Raw genomic sequence first — 23,019 nt, 5'->3', positions numbered from 1 at the left:
GCAGTGTGTGCACAGTGGCAGGCATATTAAAAGAACTTGCATTGTTCCATACTTCTTAAATCCTTTTCCCCAAGTAATGTAGGCTTCTTTCACCAAGAATACTTTGGGCAAATCCTTCAATCCCTGGTTATGATGCAGAGAGTCCAGAGACTGCTAAATAGAGACAGATGCTTGTGTAACTGATGTGATTCACATGAAGGTATCTTTTAAGGAAGTTCCCAAGAGCCTGGATTCAGCTGCTGTTTGTCCTCGTACAGATACTCTGGGAGCAGCAGCACAGGTATTGTATACAACATAGCTGCAATAGGTAACTATTATAGTTAGAATTATTCATATTGAGGACACCTCCTTCATGGATCTATCAAACTGGAGTGTCAACCGTATAGTATGACCACTCATTTGTCTCTGTCTTGTCCCAAAAACGAACTTCCTCTCTGGCAAGTCGATTAGATAAGATTTGATCAATAATAAAATAATTGATCAATAAATAATAAATAATTTGATAGATATGATTTGACTGGATTAGATCAGACCATCATCAATTATTACAAAATTTGTATTTGGAATTCTGCTGTCTTCATGTTTTTCAAATGTTTTTGACTAGATTAGATTGGAACAGATTGGATTCAATTAGTATTGATTTTAGGAATGTATGTGTTTTACTGTTTGTATGCTTTTTTTGTGAATAATATTTTGCTTTTGGATATAATCAGAAAATAATGGTGCACACTCTAATATGGACGATCTCTTTAATTAAGTGAATGATATTTGTTTTGAATTAATGTTTATAACAATGGAAAAGAAACAGAACCTCTGTCCCTAGTGCATTTTTCTAGCAAATTCACATGAAGGAGCTTATCAAGCCTATGACGTTGGTGTCAGGAACTGTATGCACCAGTTTCACCCCTTCTATGACTCTTATATAGAATAAGTGCCCTTCACCTGAAACCACTCCTTCTCCTGCTATTCGTACAAGAAGGAACTGAGGGTCTGCAGGGTAACTTTCCCAAAGTAAAAGAAGCCTATCGCAGTAAAAAGAAATCTGGGGAAGGTCACAAGCTATACTAGGTCAGTTCATCCGCACCTCATCAATTTATCCGAGGTCGGTCTCCTGGCATACCCCTTTTTTCCATGGCTTTGCAATGCATATATGCACCCTATTGGAAATCCATTATCAGAAAACTCGCCCCCACCTATCAAATGGATGCTGGTGATACCTGGCTAGCATTCAGAATGAGTTAGAACTCCAGCCAGAAACGTATCATGATGGAGTCCTTAACTGAAATTTAAGCATACAGGATTTCAACAACCTTTACCTGACTGGAAATAGAATTGAAATAACCCTTCCTAACTCCCTCATCCACTCTCTTTCCATTCAAATGACCTGCAAATCTATGGGCTCACCTCTCCCAGTCAGATCTTCACTAGGAATCTGACCCCTCTTCACAGCAAAGGTAAACTCAATATTTCCCAGTGCAGTTTTCCAGTTTCCTATATTAAGAAAGATCGGCCTGTACATGAGCATGACCCACACAAATAAAGGTGTTCAAGCACTGATTTTGCCCAAACGAGATAATACACGAGTCTCTGAATTGGCCTCCCAAAGTGACTGTCAGACAAATGCAATTAGTCCAGAAAAAAGCTGCACAAATGGTCCTTGTCCTATAACCCAAGGATAACATAATTACCTGGGCTCTCACAACCCTTCAGTGGGTCTCAAACGAACAAAGGAAGGCATGTGAATCTCCTGCTGAAACAAGGGCCCAGGTATCCAACCCCCTACTTAAGAAAATACCATCCGGCAAGACCATGCAAATCGTCGTCAGTTAGGAAATGTTTATCCCCCCCCCCTCCAAATATACAAAACAGGAACTATGCTCTCGGCCTCCCAAGGTCCCCAGAATTGAAATGAGCCTGCATGAATTTGCATGAATAACCTTGGGAACCCAATCAATTCAGGTGGACAATAAAGCTGACTATGTTGAACTAACTGGTCCTAGCTCTTTCGAACAAGCCCCAATAGATTTGTATTTGAGTCCTGGAGTCCTCGACCCTCATTGAGTCTCCCCACCACCAGCACCTATCTCGCTCACTCTCTTAGCGATCCAGGAGTGGAACTGCCACAAATTTGAATGTACTCCTCAATTGCTGATATTGTTTTCTTCTTGCCCTGCCCATTCCATTCTTCTTTTCACCTCTGCTTTTCCTTCCTAACTTGACATATAGCACTTTGTTCAAATCATCAATAAAATAAAGTTTAAAAAAGGACTTTAGCAAGTGTAAGTCAATGATGCGGCATTTCTACTGAAAAGTGTCAAGACCACTCAGGGGAAGAAAGAGTACCATCACTGATGGTAGTGCTGGCCAATGAGAGGAGAAGGAAATACTCAAATACGATGCACAGTTAGAGCTTCACAACATGATCGTGAATGAACAACGAACCATGTCAGTCCTTTTGGAAAGGGAAAAGTCCTCTTTCACACAGTGTAAAAGGTCAATTTCGAATTGCCCCAATGTAGACCATGCCATGCATTGACATCACTACAGTATTCTGGTCATATAGGGCAACCAATGGGAACCTCCTTTCTCAAATAGCACACTGTCCTCAGTTCACCTAGAGGTATAATAGAGAGTGATTCCCTTAAGCATCCCACGAGCCCTATTGGCCCCAACTGCTTATCTGAATCTGATGCTGTGGCTTTATATGACGATCCTTCTGAGAACAAGTTTCAAATGAGAGTCTGACCTGCCAAGCAAATATAATTGTATGATATGCCTACAGAGGGGTTGGTCACTGGAGAATTTACTGAATATTACTATAGAATGCGTTGGGGCTACATTTTTCTGCAATTGTTGCAGGTGTCCACATCGCACCAAATATTAAATCTCTTTTCATATCTCAATTTCAAGAGCTCTATGAAAATCGTCAAAAATTATGAACAAAGATTATTATTTTAGGGAATTTTCACCTGCAAAGTGACTGTAAAGACTCTTAGTTCAACATGTTTTATCTAAGTTATATATTGTAGATACTGAACACAATTCTGGACCTGCTCACATATGCAGTCCTTCATTACACTCATATTAGGTTTTAATATGGATCTAAAAGATCCTGAGCTATTGCCCCTGTTTCTTGGTCAGATCATATATGTATAAAATTCTCTTTGTCTACCGCTCTTAAGTAAATATAAACCTGTACGATTTAAGCTCAATTTTATGTGTTGTAAAATAAACACTATTGCACTGAGCACTTTTGAAGATGATTACATTATGTTGTCCAATTAAAAAAAAAGAATTGTCTGCGTCTTCGATCAATTCGCTGCATTTGCTGAGTCAATGAATAATCTGATAAACAGAAAGCAGTCGCTTATTGACTGCAGGTATGTTAACCCTAAAATGAGATGGCAGGCACTTGGAGCGTCTTTGGAAAAAAAACACTCTCAAGGAAACAAGCTGTACTACAAGCATCACTTACCATAATATAAAAAGCGGTGCTATGGAAACCACTTAGGGGTGTGAATAAAAATGGCCATGTTAACAGATCACTCCACTTTCCGTAGCTCGTAAGTGAGCTCCAGCACACCCCTATATGCCAGATCCTTTCCCACCCCCTGCGCTGGTCGAGTGGCTCCCTAGTGCCTGACTCGCTAGGCTGGGGGTCATCTTCGGATAATGGTGGGCAATGGAGACAGCGCTAAGGCCTGGCCGATTGTTAGCCTTACAGTCCCTGGAGCCCCCACCCCTGCCAGAGGAAGTGCTGCCTGCGGGGCCTTGCAGGCTGGCTCCGGAATGAAGGAAGACAGAGGGGAGGTGCTACGGACCCAGTGCGCTTGGTTGAGGGGGTGTTAGCTCTAGGTAGGGAGTTGGAATACAATTCATGGAGTAACTGCTGGGCTTTGAGATTGGTGAGGATTTATAAACTGATTAGGTGATATGGGTGATGTCAAGATCGGAACGTTGAATGTGAAGAGGCTCAACTCGCCTCATATGTGTTTCCTATTGCTGAGGGACTTTAGACACTTGCACCTGGATATCTTGTTCATACAGGAGACAAATATTAAGTGTGGGGATGAGTCCTGCCTATAGGGCAAGACGGTTGGGCAGACGTTTTAGACATCAGAAGGAGAAACCAAAAGAGGTGGAGTGGGCATTGAAGGGAACTTTATAGGGAGAATAGGGAGTTTACAAGGCTTATTGAAAACCACTTCTGGATTGACGCTTGGAGATACCGAAATAACCTCCTGAAAGGATACACTTTATTCTCCCTATCGCAAAATACAGTCACGAGAATTGACCTGCTTTTATTATCAAAGGACATGTAGAGTCCATTAAATCTGTTGTAGTTGAAACTATAGCCTGGTGCTTACATTGGCCTTGGAGTGCCGTAGGCTGAGGTTCTCAGGTGGCACTGTAGCAACAACCTTCTCTGGGACAGGGTCTTTAGAGAGTATATGGAGAAGGTAATTGGGCTCTTTTTTGAGACGAACGACACAGGGGAGATATTGCAGAGACATGTTTGGGAAGCAGCATAGGACACTTTCAGGGGTCTCCTAATTGCTGAAGGGACACGCAAAAAAAGAGAGAGGCCTGGTTGAGAGGAGGTTAAAGCAGGATATTGCACAACATAGTTTTACAAAGGTAGCGGGCGCCCCTCTCTGGCAAGAACAGACATGATAACCTGTTCAGTGGTTATTAACCACTTGAGAGTTCGCAGCCACTGCTTTTACTCACTGTGCCTTTCACAGATGGGAAATATCCATTTGCATATCAGTCCTTGTCCTGCCCAGGGGCAGTCCAGCACCGAAATACAATGGCAACTCCAATCTGAACGAGAGTACCACCAGCAACCCCATACACGTGTTTCACCCTTGTTGGGGATCATCAGTGAGGTGAAGCTGATGCCTCTCTAAGCACAGTGAGAGGGAGACCACGTCTGGTTGCCCCCAGGAGACCTAGGGTTACCAATCCCAGGTTCCTTAAAAAATAGTTTTACAAAGGTAGCGGGCGCCCCTCTCTCGCAAGAACAGACATGATAACCTGTTCAGTGGTTATTAACCACTTGAGAGTTAGCAGCCACTGCTTTTACTCACTGTGCCTTTCACAGATGGGAAATATCCATTTGCATATCAGTCCTTGTCCTGCCCAGGGGCAGTCCAGCACCGAAATACAATGGCAACTCCAATCTGAACGAGAGTACCACCAGCAACCCCATACACGTGTTTCACCCTTGTTGGGGATCATCAGTGAGGTGAAGCTGATGCCTCTCTAAGCACAGTGAGAGGGAGACCACGTCTGGTTGCCCCCAGGAGACCTAGGGTTACCAATCCCAGGTTCCTTAAAAAATAGTTTTACAAAGGTAGCGGGCGCCCCTCTCTCGCAAGAACAGACATGATAACCTGTTCAGTGGTTATTAACCACTTGAGAGTTCGCAGCCACTGCTTTTACTCACTGTGCCTTTCACAGATGGGAAATATCCATTTGCATATCAGTCCTTGTCCTGCCCAGGGGCAGTCCAGCACCGAAATACAATGGCAACTCCAATCTGAACGAGAGTACCACCAGCAACCCCATACACGTGTTTCACCCTTGTTGGGGATCATCAGTGAGGTGAAGCTGATGCCTCTCTAAGCACAGTGAGAGGGAGACCACGTCTGGTTGCCCCCAGGAGACCTAGGGTTACCAATCCCAGGTTCCTTAAAAAATAGTTTTACAAAGGTAGCGGGCGCCCCTCTCTCGCAAGAACAGACATGATAACCTGTTCAGTGGTTATTAACCACTTGAGAGTTCGCAGCCACTGCTTTTACTCACTGTGCCTTTCACAGATGGGAAATATCCATTTGCATATCAGTCCTTGTCCTGCCCAGGGGCAGTCCAGCACCGAAATACAATGGCAACTCCAATCTGAACGAGAGTACCACCAGCAACCCCATACACGTGTTTCACCCTTGTTGGGGATCATCAGTGAGGTGAAGCTGATGCCTCTCTAAGCACAGTGAGAGGGAGACCACGTCTGGTTGCCCCCAGGAGACCTAGGGTTACCAATCCCAGGTTCCTTAAAAAATAGTTTTACAAAGGTAGCGGGCGCCCCTCTCTCGCAAGAACAGACATGATAACCTGTTCAGTGGTTATTAACCACTTGAGAGTTCGCAGCCACTGCTTTTACTCACTGTGCCTTTCACAGATGGGAAATATCCATTTGCATATCAGTCCTTGTCCTGCCCAGGGGCAGTCCAGCACCGAAATACAATGGCAACTCCAATCTGAACGAGAGTACCACCAGCAACCCCATACACGTGTTTCACCCTTGTTGGGGATCATCAGTGAGGTGAAGCTGATGCCTCTCTAAGCACAGTGAGAGGGAGACCACGTCTGGTTGCCCCCAGGAGACCTAGGGTTACCAATCCCAGGTTCCTTAAAAAATAGTTTTACAAAGGTAGCGGGCGCCCCTCTCTCGCAAGAACAGACATGATAACCTGTTCAGTGGTTATTAACCACTTGAGAGTTCGCAGCCACTGCTTTTACTCACTGTGCCTTTCACAGATGGGAAATATCCATTTGCATATCAGTCCTTGTCCTGCCCAGGGGCAGTCCAGCACCGAAATACAATGGCAACTCCAATCTGAACGAGAGTACCACCAGCAACCCCATACACGTGTTTCACCCTTGTTGGGGATCATCAGTGAGGTGAAGCTGATGCCTCTCTAAGCACAGTGAGAGGGAGACCACGTCTGGTTGCCCCCAGGAGACCTAGGGTTACCAATCCCAGGTTCCTTAAAAAATAGTTTTACAAAGGTAGCGGGCGCCCCTCTCTCGCAAGAACAGACATGATAACCTGTTCAGTGGTTATTAACCACTTGAGAGTTCGCAGCCACTGCTTTTACTCACTGTGCCTTTCACAGATGGGAAATATCCATTTGCATATCAGTCCTTGTCCTGCCCAGGGGCAGTCCAGCACCGAAATACAATGGCAACTCCAATCTGAACGAGAGTACCACCAGCAACCCCATACACGTGTTTCACCCTTGTTGGGGATCATCAGTGAGGTGAAGCTGATGCCTCTCTAAGCACAGTGAGAGGGAGACCACGTCTGGTTGCCCCCAGGAGACCTAGGGTTACCAATCCCAGGTTCCTTAAAAAATAGTTTTACAAAGGTAGCGGGCGCCCCTCTCTCGCAAGAACAGACATGATAACCTGTTCAGTGGTTATTAACCACTTGAGAGTTCGCAGCCACTGCTTTTACTCACTGTGCCTTTCACAGATGGGAAAAATCCATTTGCATATCAGTCCTTGTCCTGCCCAGGGGCAGTCCAGCACCGAAATACAATGGCAACTCCAATCTGAACGAGAGTACCACCAACAACCCCATACACGTGTTTCACCCTTGTTGGGGATCATCAGTGAGGTGAAGCTGATGCCTCTCTAAGCACAGTGAGAGGGAGACCACGTCTGGTTGCCCCCAGGAGACCTAGGGTTACCAATCCCAGGTTCCTTAAAAAATAGTTTTACAAAGGTAGCGGGCGCCCCTCTCTCGCAAGAACAGACATGATAACCTGTTCAGTGGTTATTAACCACTTGAGAGTTCGCAGCCACTGCTTTTACTCACTGTGCCTTTCACAGATGGGAAAAATCCATTTGCATATCAGTCCTTGTCCTGCCCAGGGGCAGTCCAGCACCGAAATACAATGGCAACTCCAATCTGAACGAGAGTACCACCAGCAACCCCATACACGTGTTTCACCCTTGACTGATATGCAAATGGATATTTCCCATCTGTGAAAGGCACAGTGAGTAAAAGCAGTGGCTGCGAACTCTCAAGTGGTTAATGACCACTGAACAGGTTATCATGTCTGTTCTTGCGAGAGAGGGGCGCCCGCTACCTTTGTATAACTATTTGTTAAGGAACCTGGGATTGGTAACCCTAGGTCTCCTGGGGGCAACCAGACGTGGTCTCCCTCTCACTGTGCTTAGAGAGGCATCAGCTTCACCTCACTGAAGATCCCCAACAAGGGTGAAACACGTGTATGGGGTTGCTGGTGGTACTCTCGTTCAGATTGGAATTGCCATTGTATTTCGGTGCTGGACTGCCCCTGGGCAGGACAAAGACTGATATGCAAATGGATATTTCCCATCTGTGAAAGGCACAGTGAGTAAAAGCAGTGGCTGCGAACTCTCAAGTGGTTAATGACCACTGAACAGGTTATCATGTCTGTTCTTGCGAGAGAGGGGCGCCCGCTACCTTTGTATAACTATTTGTTAAGGAACCTGGGATTGGTAACCCTAGGTCTCCTGGGGGCAACCAGACGTGGTCTCCCTCTCACTGTGCTTAGAGAGGCATCAGCTTCACCTCACTGAAGATCCCCAACAAGGGTGAAACACGTGTATGGGGTTGCTGGTGGTACTCTCGTTCAGATTGGAATTGCCATTGTATTTCGGTGCTGGACTGCCCCTGGGCAGGACAAAGACTGATATGCAAATGGATATTTCCCATCTGTGAAAGGCACAGTGAGTAAAAGCAGTGGCTGCGAACTCTCAAGTGGTTAATGACCACTGAACAGGTTATCATGTCTGTTCTTGCGAGAGAGGGGCGCCCGCTACCTTTGTATAACTATTTGTTAAGGAACCTGGGATTGGTAACCCTAGGTCTCCTGGGGGCAACCAGATGTGGTCTCCCTCTCACTGTGCTTAGAGAGGCATCAGCTTCACCTCACTGAAGATCCCCAACAAGGGTGAAACACGTGTATGGGGTTGCTGGTGGTACTCTCGTTCAGATTGGAATTGCCATTGTATTTCGGTGCTGGACTGCCCCTGGGCAGGACAAAGACTGATATGCAAATGGATATTTCCCATCTGTGAAAGGCACAGTGAGTAAAAGCAGTGGCTGCGAACTCTCAAGTGGTTAATGACCACTGAACAGGTTATCATGTCTGTTCTTGCGAGAGAGGGGCGCCCGCTACCTTTGTATAACTATTGCACAACATAGATCCAATCTTAAGGGAGACCAAGGGGTTGTAGAGGCTATGTTACAATCAATCAGGGAGAAGAGGGAGGAGTTATATTCCTTACTTATGGAAGAGATCAGCAGGGCTATCAATTTTACAAACCAGAGGTACTATGAGAATGGAAATAGTGTGGGATCCATGCTGGCCCATATGCTTCAAGCTGCTAGACACGAGAGACAGGTAGAGTGCCTCGGAATAAGGCAGGAACAGAGATTAGAGACCCAGGGGGATTCTCAGGAGATTCACTAAATTGTACGATGCCCTGTATAGTAGTGAGTGGACTACTCCAGAATTGAGGATGAGAGATACCTCAAGGACATCCACCTTTCATCACTGTCCAAGGGGAAAAGGAGACCCTGGAAGCAGATTTTTCCCTGGGAGAGTGTAGAGGGTCATTCAACATATGAAGACAGGGAAAGCCACAGGGGAAGATGGCTTTATGTCAGCCTTTTGTAAACATTTTGTGAACCTCCTGGCTCCTCCTTTGGTCAAGGACTTCAATAGTGTTAAAACTAGTGGAGACATACCCTCCTTCCCCCACTTTCCTTGAGGCCCTGATAACAGTAATCCCTAAAGAAGGTCAGGATTTGATTCAATGCTCTGCTTATAGGCCAATATCCCTCTTAAGCATGGATGCCAAGATCTTTACTCAGGTTCTGACGTCAAGGCTTGAGGTGGTTCTCCCGAAACTGGTCCACTCAGACCAGGCTGGCTTTGTGCAGAACGGGAGGGGGCAGATCATCTCAGAAAGATGCTGGTTATCCTAGCATCCTGAGAGGCTGCAAATGGAGGAACGCTGATGCTCTCTCTAGATGGCAAAAAAGTCATTCGACCAGGTTAACTGGTCCTTTATGAGAGCAGTACTGAGGATGGTGGACCTGGGGGAGACATGGATGGGATTGATTCGGGCACTTTAATGGGGTGGAGTCACATTCCTTCCCCCCTGTTTAGGGGTACCAGACAAGGCTGTCTGCTCTCTCCCCTGCTTTATGCATTAGTGATTGAGCGTGGGCCTCCTCTCTATGTGTGGATCGGAGTATTCAGGGTGTCACTATCCATGGACAAATTGGCTTTCTTTGCCGATGATGTCTTGCTGTATGTGACCGACTGAAGAGGGTCTTTTCCAAACCTCTGGAAGGGTCTGCAGGAATAAGACAGACTCTCTGGATTTAAGATAAACCAGGCCAATGGTCTTCCTAATGGGATTGACGGGGAGAGTTGAACTAAATTATCTTTGTACTCTACCGTTTGTGGTTTGAGAAGAGGATTTCAGCCCTTTAGAAGTGCAGATACCCAGGGATCCTACTGAATTATTTAACAGGAACTATCTGCCTCTCTGGGCAAGAATAAGGCACGACCTGGAAAGATGAGATAATATGCAATTGTATTAAGATGGCTCTCCTCCCCAAGTTTTATTCCTGTTTCAAAGTGGTTCTGGATTCCTTACTCCTGACCGTCAAACAAGCTTTTCTACCTTTCCTCTTGAAAGGTGCTCACACTAGGCTTGCCTACAATACACTCATTCTGCCTAGGTGGGCGCGGCGCGGGGAGGGGGGCTCCATGATATGGCGCAGAACTACAGGGTGTTGCAACTCCAGGTAATGGTGGATCACCTCAGTCCATTCACGGCAAAGCAATGGGCAGGCCTGGAGAATACAGTGCTTGCCAACCTACCTGAATGGCATGTACCTGCATGCACATTTCGGTCAAGCAAGGCAGTCAAGCAAAAAGAATATAACCATCAGGGAAAACTGTCTACTTTGACAGTATTTTATTCCTGAGAAGCCCTGAATGTACATGAGCCACGGGCAGGGAAACACTGTTACCATGATTGGGAGGAGGATACATTTAGCAGCCATGTTTGAGGAGGTGGCGTGGTGAGAAATCTCATTTATTGGTATCCTGTAAGGCTATGTGGGCATGACATTGGCATCTGTCGTGGGTGCAGTGATCCTTTAAAACATCACCAATGAAGGCGTGTTTTACCACCTGAAAACTGGAACAGTGGTAACTTAATGCTGCATCAGGACTAATTTTCCTGAAAGTCTGAATTGAAAGGAGGGGTCTGCCTATGAATGCACTTTAGGGCACTTTGTTCAGCTGTGTAATTTTGGTCATTTGGTGGTAAACCTGGCAAAAGCAGGTTAACAACATTTTTTGTGTTTAAAAACTCTAAATGCCTCCCACAAATTACACCTGAGGAAAGTCCTAGGGAATCCACCTGCTTTTAGCAGATGCTAAAAACAGGCAGAATCCATAGGAATCCAATGGTTCATCACCACCATTAAAATGTCATGGTGGCAGAGAGGGAATGCAAGGCAGAAATAGTAATTCTATTCAATGTCCCCACTCCACCGGAAAAAAAACATTGAAAAGCCCCTGGAGTGCTAAAAGCGGAGTTAAAGATGGTGTAAAACATTTATGCTTGGTTTTAACATCACTTTTGGCACTCTATCGGACTTGAAAAGAGGTACTATGATGCTCATTTTGCTAGAACCCGTAATTTGGAAGCCAAGAGTAGTTATATGTACACTTCAATGTAAACGGCTCTCCGCTGCCAAATACTCACATTTTGCATGGCAGAATGCAAAATAGAAGAGCAAAAGGCAGTGTACAGCGATGTACACTGCCTTTTGCCCTTCCCTTTTGCAGTCCGCCGTGCAAATAGACTAAATGCTGCCTGCCATGTACACATTTGAGTAACATTTAAAATGGATCCCTATGGTGTTCACCTTCTTTTTGCTGGTGAAAAGATCCGGCAGACTCCCAAGGGATCAACCAAATTTGCACAGATGTGAAAATGCATGCCAACGCAAATGCTGGGGGATTTGTATGGCTGTGTGAAGGCATCATGAAGCAAGACACAGACAACAGATTCAAAGTTCAAACAATATGTATTTATTAACTTAGAGGTCAAGATGGTGTAAGGCCTAACCTGCCCTATGCTAAAGTCGATTTCCCTACCTAAAGAAACTAAGTATAGTCAGAGTCAGTAAGTTCAACTTAAAAGTCTGTCTGTGTCCAAAACCTATACTTGCCCTAGTGTTCCAAATACAGTTCTGAGCTTCTTCCAGCTCTTGGCTTACTTCCCAGCTCCCCATCCCCAAGTTCAAACAACAGTTACACAAAGGCTTGAGGTTCCCTTCCTCAAGAAGGCAATACAGTTCCAAGATGGCATCGGGGTTCCCTTCCCCAAGGCAACAACACAGTTCTACAAGGGCTTGGGGTTCCCTTCCCCAAGAAGACAACATAATTTCAGGATAGCCTCGGGGTTCCCTTCCTCAAGACGTTAGCTTGCCCAGCTTGCCAACTCAAAATCACTTCCAGTCTCTTAATACTCTAAACCAGTTCCAGATCAACTTTTACCTCTTTCAATCCCTTCAATGTTTTACACAGATTGTTATCTTCTGTATAATTTTTAGCAATCTATTTCATAAGTGAAGATTTTGTATCTGCATTCTTCACGACTTTTCAGACATGGTATATAGGCTCAGTTGTCCGACCATACGGTCCACCCATCAAGATCACGCAACCGATAACCCTTGGCTTTCTTGCCCACAGGTTTCTCTGTCACTACACCTGTGCTCTGTTTCACATTCACTTTGGTTTCTCCTTGCCACTCTCTTGGCTTTGCCACAATGTGCTCTTACACACAATTCACTCTGTGGCTTGACATTGCCACTATGTGTTCTTTCACAACCTTACTTTCACAATCTTTAACAATGTTCATTACTGGTTTTCCATTTTAATCAGTATGATTAGTTATTTTTCTTTCATTATTCATTACATGATTTTTGCCCATGCTTGCATTCCATTCTTATGTTCATGAAAGATTTCCTTCAGTTCGGTATTCAATAATGATGTATTCACTTTTGTTTCACTTATAGTTCAACTTGCTTGCAATTTGCTTGCATTGGTCAATCAAACCCTTCACTTTGGGTTCACCTTCAATTGTACAGATATTTCTGTTCATCCGGCAATCACATCTGCCATGTACTAGCCCCAGTAGTGACCTGGTACAAGTGTGCCCTATGATTCACTCACCTGTCCTAGGCGGCTCCTCCGGACGTCTTCTCACTCTGTTCGTTGCTCCGTCTCTGGGTCAGACGTCTTGCTGTGGGATGCCGGTAGCGCCGCCTGTCTCTCACAGCTGCTACCAGTGGCATTCAGTGCCACTGGGGTTTCTTATGTGCTCCACAGCTGTGAGCACATGAACAAGGAGGCTCTGGCAGTGCTGACCCTCTAATGGCCAGCTCAGGCCCCAGCTTGGGCCCCAGTGTTGCAGTCTCTCCTTCACAATTGCCGGCATCCGGGTCTCCAGGAAGGACCCTCCTTGGCAGCCTCCTTTGTAGCAGGATTTCTTCCCACTCTGTCCCGTAGCACCCAGCATGGCTTCTCTCATGCTCACCTTCCCTTCTCCACGGGTGACTCCACCTTTTATGTACCTGTGACCTGTTAACAGGTTGTTGGTGCATGTTCTTGGGACATGCCTGACCCTGGTAACGGTTTCCAAGCCTCTTCATCATCTCAGTACTAGTGTGGTGTGACTTAACTCCTAGTAGCCTCTTCCTCATTCCAGTGCTATAATGGCGTGACTATGGCGAAATAATAGGACATGATTGGCAACAGCCTATAAAGGAAGGGGGTGGATAAGGTTTGCTCTCCAAAGGGAAAGGGGATACCTGTGAACACCCTCTCCCCAATACCCAAGGACCCTGCACCCTGGCAATCCTCCCTCGCATCTCCAACCCCAGGGTCAGGATCCAAAAGTGATGGCCTTTCCCTGGCCACCTGAGAAGAGGATTCAAGGGGAGTAGGTTGGAGGATGCCCTCAGGTTTCTCACATACCCTTCCCCTATGCGGGTTGGACCGGGATGCTTCACATGGAAACTGGCAGAGAAAGCCCACATTACCTTGCTCTCTACCCTTCAGGTGTTCCACTGTGAAGCAAAAGGGTTGAAGGACCAAGAAACACTGCATTACCCTAGGATTGGATTCCTTCCTCTGACTAATCCACACCAAAGGAGAGTGTTCTATAATTAGTTGAAACCTACGACCCAAGAGTTAGTACTTGAGATGTATCACTGCCCATTTAATTGCGAGTGACTCTAACTCAATGCCCGAGTAGTTTTTCTCCCTGGGAAACAGCTTCCAACAGATGTAAAATATCAGGGGTTCCAATCTGTTGTGATTTTGAGATAAGATGGCTCCCAGTCTCATTAGGGAAGAATAAGGCTAGAACCGCAGTAGTAGAGTAAAAAGGCCCTCCGATCTTTCTTGGTTTGTGGTGTGGGGGTATCGAGAACAGCTCTAACTTTTTCCTGTTGGGGTTGGACAGTACTGTTACCCACAAAAAACACTATATAACTTAACTGCAGATTGGCCCAGTTTGTATTTTATGTGGTTAGCCCAGCTTTTTTTAACACTCTCATGACTGTGTAAAGATGGTACAAATTATTTTCCCATGTTTTGCTATGTATCACAATGTCGGCTATTTAGGCTACACAACAATTCGAGAAAGGCTGTAAGATTTTACCTATCAGTCTCTGAAATGTTATGGGAGCTCCACACAGACCAAACGGCAAACCTTTGAACTGAAACAGTCCCATGGACGTAGCAAAAGCAGTTTTCTCTTTGTCAGGACCATACAGGGGAATCTATCAATAGCCTTTAGTGAGATCTATTGTTGAGTGGTAGACAGCATTACCCATCCGGTCCATAATATTGTCCATACGTGGCATTGGGTAAGCGTCAAAGGCGAAGATGGCATTCACTTTTCTAAAGCCTATACAAAACCCCAGCCTCCATCAGGTTTTGCCACTAACACGATAGGGGAGGACCAGGGATTATTTAAAGGTTCAGTGATGTTGGCCTCAACCATTTGCTTTACTTCCTGAATGATGGTATCTTTATAGGCTCTGATTATCGGGCAAGGTTTTAAAGGTATCACTTTGCCTTCTGGAGTGCGGTTGTGATGATAAATATTCATCACTTTTCCAGGCTCTTCTCTAAACAAATCAGTGAACTGCCATATGAGATCATAAAGAGCTTGATTTTGGTGGTTTCCAAGATCAGGTAAAATGAAGGTAGTATTATCTGAATCTTCTGATAACGGACAAGACAATAGGATGGCATTGGACTCTGAAAGATTTTCTCTCCATTCTTTTAACATATTTATATGGGTATCACCAGTCAGGCCCTGGTGTGGCTGACTTCTTTCCTCTCTGATCGACCCTCCAAGGTTCAACTTGGGTCCTTCCTCTCCTCTATCTCTACCTGTGGTGTACCCCAGGGGTCTAACCTCTCTCCCTGGCTGTTCAACCAATACCTGGCACTTCTTGCCCACCACATTGATGCGCTCTGCCCCAACTTCCAGTGCTATGCGGATGACACTAAGCTCATTTTCAGGCTACTTTCAGCCACCTCTTATCCCTCTCTCATCTCTGACTGTCTGTCTGCCATCCAGGAGTGGTGTGCCACCAATGATCTCTGCCTTAATGCCAGTAAGACTGAGATTCTCCTCATCAGCACACCTGCTCCCTCCTTTCTGGTCACTCTTTGGCCGGCCTCTCTTGGCCCTCTTCCTGCTCCCACCGGTGAGGCTAAAAACCTCAGGGTCATCTTCGACTCCACACTCTCTTTCTCTCCTCACATCTCTGACATCTCTAATAAGTCATACTACCAGCTACACCTCCTCAGAGGTATTCTTCCTTTCCTCTCCTTCCCCCAGAAGCTCACTGTCTCCAGAGCTCTGGTTCTCTCTAGGCTGGACTATTGCAACAGCCTCCTTCTAAATCTGCCTGCTTCTACTCTCCACCCTCTGCAACTCATCCATAACAGGACTGTAAGACTTGTCCTTGGCCTCAAGCCCAGGGATCATATCTCTCCAGGACTGAAATCTCTTCACTTGCTCCCAGTGGCTGCGAGGATTAAGTTAAAAACCTTCTGCATTGTCCACAAGGCCTTCTGGGGGCTGGGGCCTCAATACCTTCAACTCTCTTCCTAAATATTTTCCTTCTCAAGCTCTTCGCTCATCCGCCTCCAACTCCCTCAGGGTCAGTCACTTCTCCAAGCAACGAGTTGGTGGTAGATCTCTTTCTTCGGCTGGGGCCTCCCTCTGGAACAGCCTCCTTGAAACTTGAAGAGAATCATCTCTGGTTCCCGGAAGCACCTCAAAACCTTTCTCTTTGCTTCTACTTTTTCTCCTCTTCTCCCCTGCTGACTCGTCTGGCTGAAACTGCACTGGTTACCTGGCCACCCTCTGATCTCGGGCCCAGGTCCCCTCCCCCACCAGTCGCACACCTGCACTGCCTTCCTGGCAACCCCTGCACTTGGGGATTGTTTCTGTATCCCTACAGTCCCACTTCCAGCACTTGATACCTGATGCCTGCACGTACCCTTGTGCTTGCCACCATCTGGCTGTACTTTTACTTATTTTTATTTATTCTTTATCCCATGTACCGCACTGTCCCCTCGCTCTCCCCATGCACTTGTGCGATCTGAATGACACCTGGCCTAGTAGGATCACTGTCTCTGTCTTCCCTCTGGTCCCCCTCCCTTTCCTTGTTGCACCTTGAAATACTTGTGTATAGGCGCGTTATAAATGCCATATAATATCATATCAGACTTGGGTCTTTAGGTGACGGTCAGGTTGTGAGATGTTATAGTTACACAGTTCTATTTGTTCCAACACCTCATATGGTCCATGCCACTTAGATATAAGTTTTATTTTCAAAAGTGGGTAGTAACAGTAGTACTTTTTGACCTATAGAAAATGACCTCAATGAGACCTTTTTGTTATAAGAGGTTTCCTGTTGTTCTTGTGCTTTGACCATATGGATTTGTACCAAAAATCTAACAGCCATCATGAGTTCTTTAAGCCTACTTGCAGTTTGGGAGAGTGGTATTGGGGCTTCTTCTCTTGATCCCAAATTTCCCTCAACATATCCAGGTCATCCGGGGGTTCCTTCCCATAAAGTAGTTCAAACATTGAAAATCCTGTGGAAGCCTGAGGGGTCCCTCTAACTGGAAACAAAGCCCATGGGATCATTTGATCCCAATTTCTGCCATCCGGTTCCACCAACTTTCGCAGAATGTTTTTTAGGGTTTTATTAAATCATTCCATCTGTCTGTGGATGATATACAGATGTACGCAAAGTGGTGACATGCAACAGTTGTTTAACTTCCCCCATGAGTTTGCTCATGAAAATAGAGCCCTGTCTGTCAATATTACTTTTGGAAACCCCACTCATGAAACGAAAGGGAGCAGGTGCTTCAAAATGTGTTGTGTTGTGTTCTAAGGGGAAAGGCTTCTAGGTACCATGTTGCATAATCCCCAATTACCAGTATGTACTTATTTCCCAGTTTGTAGGTTTCTAGGGGCCCCACAATCTCTGTATCAATTCTTGAGAATGGGATCTCAATGATTGGTAATGGATTTAAAGGAGTAGTTCACCCCAAAATTGCATTGCTTAAAACGATTGGCCATAATAAAAAATATATATAAAAAATATTTTTACAAAAAGTTCCTAAGTTTTTGGGAAATGAGCCACGAAGTGAGGATTTTCAATCACTAGGAGGCATCCATTTTGTTAAATTAACAAGCATCCTGTGTTCACGTTAAATCTACTCTTGCGGCACTAATCAAGCAAATGCCCCCTAGTGACAACTTTTGCTTATTGCTGGCAGAGGACAGAGAATGCTGGCAGGCTGCAGCTGGAGGCTTGTGCCTCTGTTCACCTGGTGAGTGCTACCCCCACTTAATTTCAAATGTTTATTTACTCTGGCCCCCCAGAAGCCTAAAATGAAAGTACCAGCAATTATAAATACTCTGCCTCCCGCCGCAATTAGCAATCAGCGTGCGGTGGAGTATTCATAATTGCTGTGACTTTCACTTTTATTTTCCCGAGATTACCCGGAAACTTACATCAAGAGTACCAGCATTATAAATACTTCGCCGGCTGCCAGCAGAGTATTCATAATTTCCGTGCCTTTCAATTTAAGTTTTCTGTTGGCTCCCCGCTGCTAAATTCTTCTCATTTGCATGGTGTAAACCGCCTTTTGCTCTCCCCTTTTGCAGTCTGCCATGCAAATAGACTAAGCGCCGCCTGCCATGTAGACATGTCAGACAGCATTTAAAATGAATTCCTATTGGTCCACCTGCTTTTTGCTGGTGCAAAAAGCTGGCGGACTTCATAGGGATCCCCAACATTTGCGCCGATATGAAAATGCATGCCAATGCAAATGCTGGAGGATTTGTACTGCGTAGAAGAAGGGAGTAGCGGAAACGATTTTTGCGTTCTGCCCCGCTTCTCACCATACAAATGAATCAAAATGAGACCTGACGTTAATGGAAGGTGTAAAAGCCCTAGACAAGGCTTTTGCACCTTCCAATATCATTACGGTATATCCAAAATGAGCCCCAATGTCTATTGTATTGTATGGTGATTTATTTTCTGTTTGCACTTTTTTAATAGAATCTTGAAATTGTTTTTTTATGATTTATTTTTGTACGTCTTATTACTACCATATTCAATCATTTAGGCCACTTTATTAAATTCCTGCATCGCGATTATGTCATTTTAAAGCAGATTAACATTCTCTGAATCCCAAATTCTTCAGTTAGTACATCTTTACATATTTTAATTTTCTCGCGTCTGTTTTATAATCATGTTTTTTATGCGGTTTTGAAATTCTGTGTCTTAATCAGTGATCCCAATTTCGGCCAAGAGAAGTCATGTGCATGGCCCTTTAATAGATTCAGACCTGTTGAGAATCTAAAAACCATGACTTTTAGTGATCCATGGAAACTTCTGTGAGACTGAGTTTTCTGGAAACTCACAGGACTCCTGTGGTTCCAGCGTGAGAAGATTCACTCGTTTGCAGATACTCATTTACCAAAAGTAAGTGTAAAAAGGAGGCATACAAATTGAAAGCCTGGTTCAACACCTATTTTGCGCTCCAGGGGATTCTGTTGGTTTTGGCAGCCGGGCACGCAACAGGATCTCCTTCCTGCTTCGCCTGCCAAAACCAAATGAGATGTTCTTGCTGCTGGGAAAACATTCAGCTTCAAAGGAATACGTCAGCTTTTAGCACTTGGCAATGGCTGCCGGATTCCATAAAAGTTCACTGTAAAGGCTTCCTGTCATGAATACATGGCAGGAGGCAGTTACACTTTTTTGCACGACTAATGCAACAGAGTGTGTGTAAAGCCAGGTCTGCGGGGTTACATACTTTATTTGCACGTCATAGTGGAACCTACGAGAGGTGCACTGAAGGGATGGCTGTTCACAGAAGTGCACAAGCTGGTGGTACCCCCCCCCGTGCAATTTAGGCTTTGGAGAAAATGATCCCCAAATGATTTTTAGAGTAGGCCCAATATTATGGTGATAGTACATGCTTTACTGTGTACTAGGAAGAGAAACATACAAGTCACATGTAAAAATAAGAGGAAAGGGAAGTGAAATCATAATGTGACAGTGGGTAATCACATACATCGTTAGGTACATTTTGAGACATTTGCCTTCTCAGGAAAGTAAGTTTCAATCTGGTTTTAGGCATATGTTTACAAAGAGTTCAGAAGAATAAGCCCTCCTGGCTTGGCTGTTTTTAACGCCCCGATGGAGCTATCTCCTTGATCATAGTGTACTTGCCTGAAGGGTGATTGCAGATATGTTTGCCTCCACAGGCAGAGAGAGTGCTGTATACAAACTCTGCAATGGGGTCACATGCGCTGTTTCTAGAGCATATCAGTTCCCCTTTGTGCGTTTGCCAGCCGCCTGCAGTTGTGCTACTCTAGAATTGAACTTGGTGTGTGGTCTGTAGCCACATCACTCACTGGGCCTTCTGTGGATCATAATGTGGCCCTGCCGAAGGCAAGTTGAGAAAGAGACGTGTTTATTCTGCCTTGTTGTGTAGTGAACCCTCCCGTGTGTGTTGCCCCTTTAAGGGGATGTGTCCCTTCCCCAGTGTATTTCCCTTTTAAGATGCTAATAAAAGGGAGCCATGCAGGCACGTGCGGACAGAAACGGCTGCAGACTCCAGAAGAGGAGGTCCTGAGTCGGTGTCTCACTTCATGTAGGCAGCAGGCCTACACATGGAGGCACAGGCCTGAATGCCCTGATGCCGTGGGACCCGTGTGCCAGCATGGTGGCATAGGCCGCACAGTCAGGGGCATGGCCGGCTGTGACTCCATCCCCGACGGTGCTGATGCCCTATAGCACCAGGGGGTCTGCCGGATGTCCAGGGCAAGCCCCTACCTCTACAGGCACTAGGCCTGTAGAGTGTCAGTGTCCATGGCACTCAGGGGGCCCGCTGGATGTCCATGGTGGGCCCCCCACCACATTGGCGACGAGGAGTGAACCCCGCAATGCTGTCCCTCCAAGGTAGTGGAGCGGTAGTCCATTGCCGTGGTGGAGGAATGCAGGGGAGCCCTGGCGTGCTTTGCTCCGGCCGTGGCCCTCATTCATGGGGGTGCTCGTGCGGCTGGGATCGGAGCATGGTGGCACCCCTGCTATGTCCGTGGTTCCTACGGCTTCCACAGCTGCGGGAAGGAGGAGGAGAAGTTGTGCGGCAACAACTAGAAGAAATGTGCCTGGGGAGGGAGAGGAGCCCCAGTGGACATGCTGAGCCCTGCCAGGATTGTCTCCCTTGCCCCCCCTGGCCGTAGCCCTCTGAGGGGTCCGGCCGGGTTGGGAGTGGTCCATAGTCCCTCGGCGGCATCCGCTGGGAGGGACAGAAGGGTGGACATCAAATGCTCCGGTGCGGAGCATAGAAAAGGTATTGAGATGCTACGGCACGGAGCGAGAAAGGAAACAGAGTGCCTGCCCCAACTGAGGCGGCAGAGCTGGTGCAGCCGTCCGTGCTTCGATGGCAGCACTCGCTGCCCGAAGCAAGGAGGGGTGTGTCTACCCCCGCAAGGAGTACCCGTCTTCCCCTCCCACAGAACAAAGGAAGAAACCGAGAGGCCCCTGCAGCCGCAGGAACAGAAGAGGAGACCGGGACCCTGATGGCGGACCCTCTCTGGCCGCAGCCCTCATTAATGGACTCCTATGCGTGCCTCAAGGCCCCGTGGCATTAGCCGTCGAGAGGAGGAAGCAAGTCTCCTGCTCCGGGTGGGCACGTGTGTGCACCACCCTCTGTCCCAGCAGGAGGCTGGAAGCCCACTGAAGAGGGGAGACAAAATGCCCTTGCTTGGGCCCCCACGTGAAGCGGCGCCCCCACACAGTGCGTACAGCACGTCTCATGCCCCCACTGTCATCCCAAGCCCGGTGGGGAGGGAATGACGTGCTCCCATCAGGAGCGAAAGAGAAGAGGCGAGACATCAGCCCCGCCATGCAGCGAGGCGGGAGACAGCCTGCCCCCAGCATGATCTGCCGTGCTATGGAAGCAGCCTGCCCATGCAGCACCCGCCGTGCCTGCCCAACGCGGCACCCACTACCGGCAAAAGGGGACACCTGGATACTACCTCGGGTCTTGCCTGCTGCCCCTCCCATCCACCATAGTGGAATGAAAGACCGCAGCCCCTCTCCCACCGGGATCTCGGGGCCAGCGGTGGTGCAAATGGAGGAGGAACTCTGGCAGAAGAAAAAGAAATACCCGGGCTGGTGGCAAAACAACGAGGTGACATGAAGAGATCCTGGGCTTGGCGGTGAAAGCAAGGAGGATCCAGCTTGCAGCACCCGCCGTCACCTGCGACCCCCACTGGCCCCATGGAGCGAAGTGGAGGAAGTGGGTGCCCCTGCACGCGGAGGTATATTCCTGTGTTGGGGCGCTGCCTGAGCTCCCTGGCATGAGCCCGGGGCCCGCGGCGGTGAAGTAGAGATGCTCCAGTCGGAGCACAACAAAGATGGAGGAAGGCGGCCTCCCCACCAACACCATTGTGCCAGAGCCCCCCACAAGAAGCGGCATCTGTCAGAGGGGTGCCCTGCCGACACCAGAGCCTTATTGAGACCCTGGAAACAGTACGCCGAACAGCATGGACGCCCCGCGAGCTGCGTTTTGCTGCACTGCCCTCAACATCAAACAACTATGCCGATGTGGCCCCTGGCATCACCTGCTAGGCGCGGCATTGCCGGTTTTGAACTGTACCATCAAGGAACCTGGTCCCGGGGAAGTGACTACTGAACAGACGCTGATGGAGGATGAACTGGTCTCCTGCAGTCCTGCCATTGCTTTAAGCGGACTCAGTGAACATGCGTTCTGATGCTGTGAACCTGCATAGTATTTACATGCTTAAAGTGGTCTCAGTAAAGGGCAGTGATGTGAAGCTGTGCTCCTACAGGAGGTAGGGGTGCTCTACATGCTACCAGTGGCTATCCGTGAGCATCAGGCAATGGTGGCAAGTCCGTACCCCAGGTTAATAAAGGGTTTGTAGCTTGCGATCCAACTGCCAAACAGCCACCGGGGGCATCCCCCCTGTGACCACCACCTGAGAGTGATGGGTGAATAGGTGATATGGATATACGGATGTGAGACCATACGTGTGTTAACCCTAAAGTAATGTTCTGTAACAGGAGGGGGGAAGATCAGTTACGTTGTATTACCGGTTGGTTTGTTCCTTATGAAAAGGGAGTGTTGTTGTGTAGTGAACCCTCCCGTGTGTGTTGCCCCCTTAAGGGGATTTGTCCCTTCCCCAGTGTATTGCCCTTTTAAGACGGGCCATGACTTTGTCATGGCCCAAGCTAATAAAAGGGAGCCCTGCAGGCACGTGCGGACAGAAACGGCTGCAGACCCCAGAAGAGGAGCTCCTTGAGTCTGTGTCTCATTTCATGTAGGCTGCAGGCCTACACGTGGAGGCACATGCCTGAATGCCCTGATGCCGTGGGACCCTTGTGCCAGCATGGTGGCAGAGGCCTGCACGGTCAGGGGCATGATATGATATGATATATGATATGATATGATTGTTTATTTATATAGCGCCTATACACAATGTGATTCAAAGCGCTTCAAGGCAAGGGAGGGAACAAGGGAAAATACAAAAACATTCTTACAGGCCATGAACAGTAAGGGTGTGAAAATA

This window comes from Ambystoma mexicanum, chromosome 6q, assembly GCF_040938575.1.
Source record: "Ambystoma mexicanum isolate Mex_15411 chromosome 6q, UKY_AmexF1_1, whole genome shotgun sequence".
Lineage (NCBI taxonomy): Eukaryota > Metazoa > Chordata > Amphibia > Caudata > Ambystomatidae > Ambystoma > Ambystoma mexicanum.
This window is presented reverse-complemented; position numbering follows the sequence as displayed.